The 14,650-nt window shown below is 39.6% G+C and overlaps 1 long non-coding RNA gene across 1 annotated transcript in view; it reads right to left on the bottom strand.

Annotated features, from left to right (window-relative positions):
- Window positions 1–5,376: 5,376 nt before the first annotated feature.
- The window catches only part of LOC138350844 (uncharacterized), a 41,149-nt gene continuing 31,875 nt past the window's right edge, over window positions 5,377–14,650 (bottom strand). Inside the window, exon 3 of the long non-coding RNA XR_011222294.1 lies at window positions 5,377–5,688. This is a non-coding gene — a long non-coding RNA (uncharacterized lncRNA). The remainder of the gene's footprint in view (window positions 5,689–14,650) is intronic.

The following is a 14,650-nucleotide window of genomic DNA, read 5'->3' on the forward strand; positions in this document are numbered from 1 at the left end:
AGAATCTAACGACTCTCGTTACAGCGGGTAATTAAATGAACTAAGTTTGGCAGCTTCCGCCCTTTTATTTACGCTCTTTTGCAATTCCTTACGGGTTAGGATGTGCAACAAAATTATGCTTTTTACCCCTTATTTCATTTATGTCTTGCCAGATTTCCTTCAAGTTTATGTTACTCCCAACTTTCTCTGCAAACTCCTGCCAATACTTGCTCCTAATTTCCTTTCTCTTCTCCCCACACTTTTATGGGGGGATGCTTTTCTATACCAGATGTTTTCCGGTTCAATGTTCCATTAAATACATCTACCTCCTTAATTAAATCTTAATAAAATGCTTCTGCCGAAACTGGCTTATATGTATCATACCAAGACTTAATATGACCAACAAGACCCCTTAATTCTCCCTTATTAAACTTTAAACTTTTCCTCTGAAGGCAGGCATGCTTTTTATCTAGTTTAAGCTGTATTTGTAATGCAAAATTATCCCTTAGCCTTTCATCCACAGTAAAACAATTCTCCTCTATGCCCTCAGCATTTATCAAACAAGCATAATCTAATCTCCCTCCCCTCAGATGAGTAGGAGAGGGCTCGCCCAGCAGTTGAACATCTTCATGTTCAACATGCTCATCTTCATGTTCAGAATGTTACCATCCCTATCCCCAGTTTCCTGGAGTGCAACTATGTTAATATTCTTTCTAAGAGTATAATAGTGTACATCCACCGCTCTAGTTTTTAATCCATTAACGTTCCAAGATAATATTATCAATCTACTTTCATCCATGATTAATAATAAAACTACCTTTGCTCTGTCCGTCACATTCCATGAGGTACAAGAGTACCTTAGAAACTTCCTTCCAACTCCCTAATATTTTTTCTTTCTCCTCACTTGCACAACTACTACTAACATCGAAGGTAATAGTATTCATATCTATTTTCTTTGTTATTTCTGTATACCGTTTTACTTTAACGAAGGTACCCCCCAGGTGTACGGAGGAATGATCTTTTCCAGGTATATTTTGAAAATCAGCACCGTTTTGCCACGTACCGCTTCGGTGGGTAGGCGGTTCCATGAGTTAATAACTCTGTGGGTGAAAAAGTATCTCCTGTAACTGGTAACTGGCTATTCAGACGAAGGACTTCGGGTAGATGTAGTTTACATGGACCTGAACAAAGGTCGTAGTCTGCTGTCTGCTCTGTGTCGAAGCTGTAGCGTCTTGGGTCGATTAGAACTGTACACTCCGAGTGCTACATTGTTGACTGGAGATTGTACTGTGTCCTATTCGATTGATTGATGAAGATTAAGCCACCCAAGAGGTGACACGGGCATGAATACCCCGTAAGTGGTGGCCCTTTTGAGCCATTACCATTATCAAAAGATGATACTGGAGTTCTGTGGAGGCGCAACTGCACCCTGCGTAACGGGAGATGTCTCCCGGACCAAATGGTGACCAAATGGTGTGTGCTATTCTGATTTATTTATAAAGATTAAGCCACCCAAGAGGTGGCACGGGCATGAATAGCCCGTAATGTGCTATTCTCAAGTCGCTTGCTTATGTACGGTGACTACACCTCACAGTAAGATATATAGATGGGTGGAAAACCGTTACCTGTAAATAGGGATAGGATTAATGCTTGTGTAATTAGTTATGCCATTATGATGATGAGATAATGGAGTATAAGGATTACTTGATCACTACATCACCTTCAACTATTACTAGGGGAACTATTCCATGGTCCAACGATTTTCTGAAAAGGAGTTTCACTGGCAAGCATAGTGAATTAAGAGCATAAGAATTGCTCTTAATTAATTGCTCTTAATTCCTTCTGAATTAAGAGCAGAAGGCAACTGCAGAAGGCCTATTGGCCCATACGAGGCAGCTCCTATCTATAACCCCCCAAACCCACTCATATACATGTCCAACCCACGCTTGAAACAATCGAGGGACCCCACCTCCACCACGTTACGCGGTAATTGGTTCCACAAATCAACAACCCTGTTACCAAACCAGTATTTACCCAAGTCTTTCCTAAATCTAAACTTATCCAATTTATACCCATTGTTTTGTGTTATGTCTTGTGTTGATACTTTTAATACCCTACTAATATCCCCTTTGTTATGTCCATTCATCCACTTGTAAACCTCTATCATATCACCCCTAACTCTTCGCTTTTCCAATGAATGCAATTTAACCTTTGTTAATCTTTCTTCATATAAAAGATTTCTAATTTGGGGAATTAACTTAGTCATCCTACTCTAGACACGTTCAAGTGAATTTATATCCATTCTATAATATGGCTGAACTGCATAATGTAATTGGGCCTAACCAGAGCAAGATATAGCTTAAGAACCACACCAGGTGTCTTGTTACTAACACTTCGATTAATAAATCCCAGTGTCCTATTTGCCTTATTACGAGCATTCATGCATTGATCCTTTTGTTTTAAATTCTTACTAATCATAACTCCCAGATCCCTTTCACAATTCGACTTCGCAATCTCAACACCATCTAGCTCGTATCTTGTAACTATCATCATTACCTAGTCTCAAAACTTTACATTTATCAGCATTAAACTGCATCTATCAATCTTTTGACCATTTCAAAATCCTATTTAGATCAACTTGAAGTGATAGTGAGTCTTCTTCCGTGGTAATTTCCCTACCTATTTTTGTATCATCTGCAAATTTGCAAATGTTGCTACTCAACATAAGAACACAAGAACACAAGAACAAAGGCAACTGCAGAAGGCCCACCGGCCCATACGAGGCAGCTCCTACCTACAACCACCCAATTAATTTGCCAGTTCCTTTACGACTTGGGACTTAAATCCATTTACACTTTGGGCTTCTGAGTCTTTTAGTTTGTCAATGCTCTTCCTGATTGTGTCGCGTGTAATTGGTATTTCTCTTAATTCATTCTCCTTACCTCCGACAAACATTTGTGTTGTGATGGGATGTCATTCAAGCTTTCTAGTGTGAACACTGATGTTAGGAATTCATTGAGAGTGTTTGCCGCCCTTTTATCATACAACTTAAAATTGTTAGTCTCATCTTTTATGGGTCCTACGGAGTCAGTTCTTTGTTTGGGTTTTACTTCGTATATATTTGCCCGAAACGCTATGCGTATTAGTGGCTTAAGGTATTGTATTTTAAATTTTAAAATTTTGCCCCGAGGAGCGAGTTTATTGGGAGTACTTAGCTGTATCATTAGCTAGGTAAATAACTATAGTTTGCTGTGCTCCGTCCTTTAACAAATCCATTGACCCCCTCCCCTAACCTGCCTATTTTGTGCAATAGTCGGTTTAGGATGATCCTTTCAAGCATCTTCCAAGTGCATTACATGAGACTGATAGATCTGTAATTGCCAGGGTCATTGGGTTTCGGTATTGGGACCATTATTGCATGTTTCCATTGTGTGGGCAACACTACACATAGGAATGACTTGTTAAACAGGTGGAGTAGTGGATTGCCAGACACTTCACACAGTGCATTGAGTATGTCATAGGTGATGCCATCTTCACCAGGTGCTGTACTTTTACCCTTTTTCATAGCCCCCTTTACTTCCTTGGCTGTAATTGGTTCCCCATACTCGTCATCACTAGATTGTTCTCTTGTTATCCTAATCCTTCTGTCATTATGTCGGAGTTGTTCCCTGCTTACTTCTGTAGGGAGGGAGGAGGATGATGCTGCATCACTCCACTTGTGAATTAGTTCTTCAGCCTTACCCTGGGGGTCGTTGTGAGCCGCAGGCCGGGCTCTGCTCCCCTTAGCTACCTGAATTTTTGCCCACACTTGTCTTGCAGACGTTTCTCTTCCAATAGAGCTAGTGAACTCTAGCCATTGTCTTTCCCTTTGTAGCTCATCTGCAATGTATGTACCTTTACCTGAATAAAAAATCTAATCTAAATCTATATCTAATCTATATGCTTAGATATATGCAAATGAGAGAGTAATAGAGCGAAACCTTTAAAATACTGAACAATTTGGAGGATATTGATTCATACAATTTCTTCAAAAGGTCAGATGTAACACGAACAAGGAGCAAAGGTTTCAAGCTCAACAAGCCACAGTGTAGGAGTGACAACAAATGCTTTTTAACCCATACGATTATGATCATAGCAATAAGGTTTCTAAAACAGTAGGCATTCTTCCAAAGTCAGACACTGTACTATGTTAACATAAGAACATAAGAACATAAGAACAAAGGTAACTGCAGAAGGCCTATTGGCCCATACGAGGCAGCTCCTATTCTATAACCACCCAATCCCACTCATATACTTGTCCAACCCGTGCTTGAAACAATCGAGGGACCCCACCTCCACAATGTTACGCGGCAATTGGTTCCACAAATCAACAACCCTGTTACTGAACCAGTATTTACCCAAGTCTTTCCTAAATCTAAACTTATCCAATTTATATCCATTGTTTCGTGTTCTGTCCTGAGTTGATACTTTTAATACCCTATTAATATCCCCCCGGTTATGTCCATTCATCCACTTGTAAACCTCTATCATGTCACCCCTAACTCTTCGCCTTTCCAGTGAATGCAACTTAAGCTTTGTTAATCTTTCTTCATATGAAAGATTTCTAATTTGGGGAATTAACTTAGTCATCCTACGCTGGACACGTTCAAGTGAATTTATATCCATTCTATAATATGGCGACCAAAACTGAACTGCATAATCTAAATGGGGCCTAACTAGAGCAAGATATAGCTTGAGAACCACACCAGGTGTCTTGTTACTAACGCTGCGATTAATAAATCCAAGTGTCCGATTTGCCTTATTACGAACATTTATGCATTGATCCTTTTGTTTTAAATTCTTACTAATCATAACTCCCAGATCCCTTTCGCAATCCGACTTCGCAATCACAACACCATCTAGCTCGTATCTTGTAACTCTATCATCATTACCTAACCTCAGAACTTTACATTTATCAGCATTAAACTGCATCTGCCAATCCTTTGACCATTTCAAAACCCTATCTAGATCAACTTGAAGTGATAGTGAGTCCTCCTCCGAATTAATTTCCCTACCGATTTTCGTATCATCGGCAAATTTGCAAATGTTGCTACTCAAACCTGAATCTAAATCATTTATATATATTATAAACAACAGAGGTCCCAGGACAGAGCCTTGAGGCACTCCACTTACAACATTTTCCCACTCTGACTTGATTCCATTTATACTAACTCTCTGTTTCCTTTGGTATAGCCATGCCCTAATCCAGCTTAATATAGCACCCCCTAACATGTTCCTCGCCCTAACCTAGTCACTCAGTATTATTCACTCATTTATCTATGTCTTAAAGGTTACAAGACGTACATTAGTCAATACAATTGGTGCTTAAAATGTTAAGGATCTCTTGTGAAACACGGGTATTAATAAAAAAATTTATTATGTAAAATAAATAAAAAAGGCCCAAGGGCCATGAAGTAACAAGAATGCAAGGCTGGCACAAGCTGGCGTAAGTAGAGAAGACGGAAGATTCTTCATATTAAAAGACCCTGCTTCTCCAAGATGGCAGTCACACCCTGCTTAATTGCCCTGGACAATCACCATATGGAGAAGGACTGTTTACTGTGAAGGGAAGTCCACAAATGCAATGCCAGCATGAGTCAGTCTTGAAGGGTAAACGATGATGGCACCCTCACAGTAACACAAAAGCCGAGCAAGCCCAGTGAGGAAGACCTGTTGATGGGAAAGAAGGAGAATTTTTAGTCATACAATTTTTGTTTTATAAGATTCCAAAATATTACATTGATATAAATTTGTGAGAGTATTCTGAGCATTTTGAGCCATCTTGAGTCCTCTCCTCACTAAGTAACTAACTGCCAAAAGATTAAACAACCCCTGGCCCTTAACAGTCTAACAGTAGGTTAGACATATACATGAATGAGATTGGGTGAATATAAATAGGAGCTGCCTTGTATGGGCCCATAGGCCTTCTGAAGTTACCTTCATAAGAATAAGAACATAAGAACAAAGGTAACTGCAGAAGGCCTATTGGCCCATACGAGGCAGCTCCTATTCTATAACCACCCAATCCCACTCATATACTTGTCCAACCCGTGCTTGAAACAATCGAGGGACCCCACCTCCACAATGTTACGCGGCAATTGGTTCCACAAATCAACAACCCTGTTACTGAACCAGTATTTACCCAAGTCTTTCCTAAATCTAAACTTATCCAATTTATATCCATTGTTTCGTGTTCTGTCCTGTGTTGATACTTTTAATACCCTATTAATATCCCCCCGGTTATGTCCATTCATCCACTTGTAAACCTCTATCATGTCACCTCTAACTCTTCGCCTTTCCAGTGAATGCAACTTAAGCTTTGTTAATCTTTCTTCATATGAAAGATTTCTAATTTGGGGAATTAACTTAGTCATCCTACGCTGGACACGTTCAAGTGAATTTATATCCATTCTATAATATGGCGACCAAAACTGGACTGCATAATCTAAATGGGGCCTAACTAGAGCAAGATATAGCTTGAGAACCACACCAGGTGTCTTGTTACTAACGCTGCGATTAATAAATCCAAGTGTCCGATTTGCCTTATTACGAACATTTATGCATTGATCCTTTTGTTTTAAATTCTTACTAATCATAACTCCCAGATCCCTTTCGCAATCCGACTTCGCAATCACAACACCATCTAGCTCGTATCTTGTAACTCTATCATCATTACCTAACCTCAGAACTTTACATTTATCAGCATTAAACTGCATCTGCCAATCCTTTGACCATTTCAAAACCCTATCTAGATCAACTTGAAGTGATAGTGAGTCCTCCTCCGAATTAATTTCCCTACCGATTTTCGTATCATCGGCAAATTTGCAAATGTTGCTACTCAAACCTGAATCTAAATCATTTATATATATTATAAACAACAGAGGTCCCAGGACAGAGCCTTGAGGCACTCCACTTACAACATTTTCCCACTCTGACTTGATTCCATTTATACTAACTCTCTGTTTCCTTTGGTATAGCCATGCCCTAATCCAGCTTAATATAGCACCCCCAATACCATGAGACTCTATCTTTTTAATCAGTCTTTCATGTGGCACTGTATCAAAAGCTTTGCTAAAGTCAAGGTATACAACATCGCAATCCTTACCACTATCAACTGCCTCAACAATGCTAGAATAAAAGGATAACAAATTTGTTAAACATGAACGGCCATTTATAAAACCATGTTGCGACTCAATTATTAATTTATGTTTTTCAAGATGAAGACGAATTTTATTTGCTATTATAGATTCGAGTAACTTTCCCACAATAGACGTTAGGCTAATTGGTCGATAGTTAGACGCAAGTGATCTATCTCCTTTCTTAAAAACTGGTATCACATTAGCAACTTTCCAAAACTCTGGCACTCTGCCTGACTCTATTGATTTATTAAATATGGTAGACAGTGGGTCACAAAGCTCCTCTTTGCATTCTTTAAGCACCCTGGCAAACACTTCATCCGGCCCTGGGGATTTGTTTGGTTTGAGTTTTACTATTTGTTTAAGAACATCCTCCCTGGTAACTGCTAAACTCGTCAACCTGTCCTCGTCGCCACCCACATAGACTTGTTCGGCTGAAGGCATATTGTTAAGTTCCTCTTTAGTAAATACAGATACAAAATATTTATTAAAAATACTACTCATCTCTTCATCACTATCTGTTATTTGACCTGTCTCAGTTTTTAATGGACCTATCCTTTCCCTAGTCTTAGTACGATATAACTGAAAAAACCCTTTAGGATTTGTCTTTGCTTGCCCTGCTATGCGAACTTCATAGTTTCTTTTTGCTTTCCTTATCTCTTTTTTAACATTTCTAACCAGTTGTACGAATTCCTGTTCTAAAGTGACCTCCCCATTTTTAATCCTTTTGTACCAAGCTCTCTTTTTACCTATAAGGTTCTTCAAATTCTTTGTTATCCACTTTGGGTCATTAGTATTCGATCTATTCAATTTGTATGGTATACTACGTTCCTGTGCTTTGTTTAGAATATTCTTAAATAAGTTATATATTGAATCCACATCGAAATCCTCATTTAAGTCACCTATCGCTGGGTTCATGTCTCGCTCCAAGACCGGCCCACACCCCATACCCAAGGCTTTCCAATCAATTTGACCCAAAAAATTTCTTAGGCTATTAAAATCAGCTTTTCGAAAATCTGGCACTTTAACAGAATTTTCTCCTACTGGTCTATTCCATTCTATGCTAAATCTGATTTCTTTGTGATCACTGCTCCCTAGCTCACTCCCTATTTCGATGTCATTAATTTGCGTTTCCCTGTTAGTTAACACTAAATCTAAAATATTATTTTCCCGTGTTGGTTCCTTAATGTGTTGCGTAAGAAAGCAATCGTCAATTAATTCTAGAAAATCTTCTGCTTCACTATTCCCTGTTTTGTTCAACCAGTTTATTCCGCTAAAATTAAAGTCACCCATGACATAAATACTGTTAGATCTAGATGCTCTAGATATTTCATCCCATAGATGCTTTGCTTCCATTCTGTCTAAATTTGGTGGCCTATATATTACTCCTATTATAATATTATTAGCTTTTTCGTTTAATTCAATCCAAATAGTTTCTGTGTGTGGCTCTGTTTTGATTCCCTCTTTGAGACTACATTTCAAATTGTCCCTAACATATATGGCTACTCCACCTCCTCGTCTAATATATCTATCTGTGTGAAATAGTTTAAATCCATATATTTGATATTCAGCTAATAATTCTCTATTTTCTACATTCATCCACGTTTCTGTAAGTGCAATAATATCTATTTTTTCTGTGCAGACAAGAGCATTTAATTCGTTAATTTTATTTCTTAGACTTCTACTGTTAGTGTAATATACCCTAAGTGAATTGTTATTTTGCGGACCTTCTCTTTCCCTGATCGTTTTGCCAATTCCTTTCTCCCACAAACACATACTTTTATTACCTCCTTCCTCCAAATCAATTCCCATACCTCTATCTACTAACAGTTTAAACCCAAACAAACACCTCTAACCACTTCTTCTAACGAGTTCGCAACAGCAACAACCCCAGCTCTCGATAGATGCACACCATCACGAGCATACATTTCATTTCTTCCATAGAAGTGTTCCCAGTTGTCTATGAAAGATATTGCATTTGATTTGCAATATCTTTCCAGCCGGCAATTGACACCAAGTGCCCTCGATATCCATTCATTTCCCACTCCCTTTCTTGGAAGAATGCCACATATGATCGGGATTCCTCCCTTGCTCCTAACTAATTCTATGGCTGTTTTATACCTCTGAATCAGTTCCTCACTCCTAACTCGACCAACATCATTTCCTCCCGCGCTAATGCAAATAATGGGATTGTTCCCATTACCAGCCATAATATCATTCATGTTGTTTATAATATCACCAATGCCAGCTCCGGGATAGCAAACCCTTAACCTGTTCCCCCTATCTCTAGCACAAAACGCTCTATCCAAATACCTTATCTGGGAATCTCCCACAACTAATGTTTGCTTAGGTACTTCCTTTACTTTCTGAGGGGCCTGCGCTTCCTTTCTCTTCGTTGCTTTCCCTTTTGCGCGATCCGCAGTCTCACCACAGCACTCGTCCTCCAAAACGTCAAATGAATTAGAAGTTGCTATGGCGTTTGAAGGCGGCTTTATCAAAGTCTTCTTAAGGCCCCTGTCTTTCGCAACTCTCCAAGACGAGGTCCCTTTACTACTGGTCTCCTCCTTCGTTACTTCTCGTTGTTCTTTAAGCTGACGCACCTCCTCCCGCAGAGAGTCCAACTCTGTCCTCAGGGCTCCCACTAGAGTCACCAGGTCCTTAACTACAACTTCCATATTGCTATGATAATATAACAACACTCAGGAGCTCCGGTTTACACAACCTCTCACTGTGACTTCACCTTCATTCTTATGTTTATTATAACAAAACATATATGTTGCAATACCTTATTTCCCATTTATTATTGATAAGGCCCTCATCTTATCCTCATTAATGAATACAAGCTAAATAGACAGAATAGTGTTTGACCTCTGCAAATAAATCTGCAAAAAAAAATAAAAGTCACAATTTCGGCCACCTGTGGCTAATTTACATGTTGACCAATTTCGTTCAAACTTCACATGCTTAGTGCCGGATATGTATTCTCCAAGATGTAGAAGTCACAACAAAATCCACATAGAAACAAAGGAGAAAATAAAAATAAAGTGGATGTCTTCTTTTTGTATAGACATAATAAATGCACGAGTTAAGTGCATGGAGACTTAATATGACATAACTCACAGTGAACCTCAACAGTAATCAACCAAAATTAACCAATTTTCGCCTGCCTTTCTACGACCCTCCTGCCAAGTGTTCCCTATACGCTAGTCATCCCTACTATAATTCACCAAGTATCTACCTTTAGAAACGCTACCAAGAATCTATTCGTCGAAAACATGCCCAAACATAACAACAAGCAAGGTAGGGGTGCCTCTCGCTCTGGTTCCATTACTCCTAGAGTTCTGAATGAAACACTGGCAACGCCGCAACCCTCGCCGATGTTTGTAAACACAGCATCCGCTCCCCCTCCTCACTCCCCCCCTCCAACTGGGGACTGGTCAAGTCGTATACTGCAATTTCGGATACCGGGCTAGAAACAACTTCGTTCACTGAGAAGTTTGTACATACAAACCATTCCGTTCGTATATGCGCTGGTTTGTGTTCGCTGTTGTTATCATCTGAATAAATACATGGCATTTGTTCATATAATTAGCGCTTCCATTATTAGAATTATTTATCCATTATTAGAATAACAAGGTGCAAACCATACCCCCTTACAGTTGAAATCTATTTATATACAAGAAGGTACATTGGGTTGCGAGAGTACATAACATATATTAAGAGGTACATTGTAGCAAGATTTGAGATTAAAGGATTTAAGACTAACACGTTTAGAAACAAGGCGCCCCCGAAGGAGGCTATTATTTGTTATGCACCCCATACTCAACCAGTAAGTAGTGGAGCAAAACATAGATTACATAGTCATAAAGTCTTAATCAGACCAATTCAATTCTATTTCTTTCTTTATTATGCACCCCATACCTATCCCGTGGGCGGTGGTGTAAAGGATTACAGAGGCACATAATCGGTTCAGGAACTGAACCCTCTAGTTCGTTTAGCTAAGCAAATAACAATTTGTGACGCTAGTTACAAAATTATTAATATTATATATATACATGTACACACTCTCATACATACATGTACATATATATATATATATACGTATACATATATACATGCACATACATATCTAATCACCTACACAAATACACACATCAATAATCTTTGTGTCACAAGTGATCAATAAGAGGCTCACAACAGTCACTATACAAGGCACTTTACATCTATGGTGAGTCACACAGTTACTAGTCTTGCTGCACACCCACCCAACTGGGCGGCAGCTTTACAGTCATTTGCTCCACACCCATCCAACTGGGCGGCAGCTTTACAGTTATGTGCAGCATTACCTACAGTAAGCAAATTTTGGATACTTCGCTAAGATTTCGAGCAGCACATCATTATGAATGAAGTACTTACACATTTCTTGGACACTATTGATGGTGTTATCCCTAAATTCCGCGATTTTTTCACATTCCATTATATAATGGCGCAAAGTAAGCGAATAGTTCTGCTGACAGAGTTTACATTTAGTCAAATCTACATCAGCAGATGTTACAAACTCCCAGAGGTACTTGTAGCCGAACCTAAGCCTAGCAGTGGTAACATCTAGAAGTCTGCTAACATTATTGGTTGACCCATAGACGTGCGGTTCTTCCTGCATAATAGAATGATGATAGATGGAGTAACTGGTGTGAATTTCACTTTGCTTCAAGTCTCCGAAATTTAGCTGATGTTCCTGGGATATTGCTGCCCTCAGGCTGCTCAAAGGCAGTCCAAGTTTGTAATCAATTCCCTCTTTACGAGCAAAAGTCTTGGGCAACTCATCAGTTCTCAGTGGCTATTTTTACATTATCATTTACAACTAACTTAAGTTAAATAACAACCAGTAAACAGACTGCTGTTTTCTAATTCTAGTTCAGGCACTTCCTGGGATAAAACGCGAACATTCCTTGAGGAACTGTGAGGTGCTTATCTGTTTTTCCTCGTAACGGTCCCAAAGCTTCCACAAATGTTCCTGTTTCTCTTCATTGCTCTTGCGGCGACTGGACTTTAGCTTTTGATCAGAAACCAGTTGGTATTGCAAGGTTACCAGGGACGCCTCACGGTACAGTAAGGGGATTAAAATATATAAAGCCAAGTTGTCCCTCACTGCCCATTGATTCAGACGCTGGTGCCATCCTTCTACGTCATTGTTGGTCCTCACCAGTCGTCTAAATGCACACCAGTTCCCCAATTCCCACACACTGTTGCACAGCCACGTATTTTTTTTATGTAATGAGTTAATTGTGTCGTTAAGGGTGGACTGCTAGCCGACTTTTCTAATTCAGCAAACGCCTTACAATTATGTAGTACATACGTACCACATAAGTACGTGTGTGTTATACACGTACACACACACACACAGACACCTTGTCAAGCACAGGACGAAGCTTGAAAAAGTTTAATGGTATGCCAATAGGCTAGTCCCAGGACTAAGAGGCATGAGTTACGAGGACAGGCTGCGAGAAATGCACCTCATGACACTGGAAGACAGAAGAGTAAGGGTAGACATGATCACTACCTACAAAATTCTCAGAGCAATTGATAGGGTACATAAAGATAAACTGTTTAACACGGGTGGTAGGCGAACAAGGGGACACAGGTGGAACTTAGTACCTAAATGAGCCACTGGGATGTTAGAAAGAACTTTTTCAGTGTCAGAGTAGTTAATAGATGGAATGCATTAGGCAGTGATGTGGTGGAGGCTGACTCCATACACAGTTTCAAATGCAGATATGATAGAGCCCAGTAGGCTCAGGAATCTGTACATCAGTTGATTGCCAGTTCAGAGGTGGGACCAAAGAGCCAGAGCTCAACCCCCGCAACCACAACTAGGTGAGTATACACACAAACACACACACGCGCACACACACGTACACACACACACACAGACACAAACATACACATACTAATGCCTCTATTCACCTTGCAGTAAATAGGAACCTGAAAGTCAGGAAGCTGCTATAGGCTGCATCTTGGGGATGTGTGTGTGTGTTAGATAAAAATATATGTTGTTTAGATATGTAACGGTTCTATTGTTACGTAAAGTATGGTGACAAATAAACACAGACACTAAGATACTATATATATATTTGGTCGAATATACAGAAGTACACAGGTGATACGTTGGTGTGAGTTGAGCGCACTGAGCGTTGGTACAGTATCTCGCAAGTGTCTGCTCTAGACCACACTTGAAAGTAGACTAGTTAATGTTTGCTATTCTTGCTGCTTATATTGCTCGGGCAACACCTCACCGTGTTGCCCGGGCAACGCCTCACCTCATTCATCTCCAAAGGTTGACAGGAATATTAACACTATATTTGGAGCGAGTATATTATTGGGATAATCTACTCGCTACAGATATGATGGAGGAAAAGAGGCCGAGAGTCGGTACATTAGACAACCGACGCTTAGAAAGGCGGGGTCCAAGAGCTAACAGCTAAATCTTGGAAATAATAAATTAAAATATTTAATACACACACATACGTGTTTCACAAGAATTTGGCTGAGGGCTGGTGGCCCCGTCGACGGGGCAGGAAGTCGGCGGTTGATCAAAGGCCTCCCTCATCCTCCACATACCTGAGGATTATTCCGGCTTAATTTTAAACGGAAGTAATGTCTTGGTATTTACGGCTTCAGCGGGTGGGTGGGTCCGTGGGTTTATTACACTATGAGTGAAAACAATCGCCTATTCTCTATTTTATATTGCCGCTTGTAGAGCTAGAAGCTGTTGCCTCTTGTGTGCAACAGCTATTGGACACCAAAAGTTCCTTTTGCTAAGCAAGCTACAGTCTTGATAACGTCAGATATATTGTTTGTTAACACATTTCTCAACAATGAACAGTCAGTTTTATCAAGCTAACATATCCTAACAGAACGAGTGAGAGTATTAACTGGTCTAATTATTTTATTAGACCAGTATATATTATTAGATTATACTGGTATAATTATATATATATAAATATATATATATAAATATATATATATATATATATATATATACAATCTTTGGACAACACCCACCAGTGGGACTCGAACCCAGAAAGCACAACTACCTTCCAGTAGCTGGCATAACTAGTATGCTTTAACCCACTACGCCATCAGACCTTACAAAAGAAGTAGATAGTTCGAGATATATATATCTCAAACATCTCTACCTCCCGAAGGCACCAGATGAGTGAGGGGTCAGTCTGCAATTTTCGTCAAGCCACTGTCAATGTGAGAGAACTCGTGTCCAGCTTATAAGCCTATACTTGCATAAACCACAAGTGAAGATAAACAATCTTTGGACAACACCCACCAGTGGGACTCGAACCCAGAAAGCACAACTACCTTCCAGTAGCTGGCATAACTAGTATGCTTTAACCCACTACGCCATCAGACCTTACAAAAGAAGTAGATAGTTCGAGATATATATATCTCAAACATCTCTACCTCCCGAAGGCACCAGATGAGTG

This window comes from Procambarus clarkii, chromosome 5, assembly GCF_040958095.1.
Source record: "Procambarus clarkii isolate CNS0578487 chromosome 5, FALCON_Pclarkii_2.0, whole genome shotgun sequence".
NCBI classification, from domain to species: Eukaryota; Metazoa; Arthropoda; class Malacostraca; order Decapoda; family Cambaridae; genus Procambarus; species Procambarus clarkii.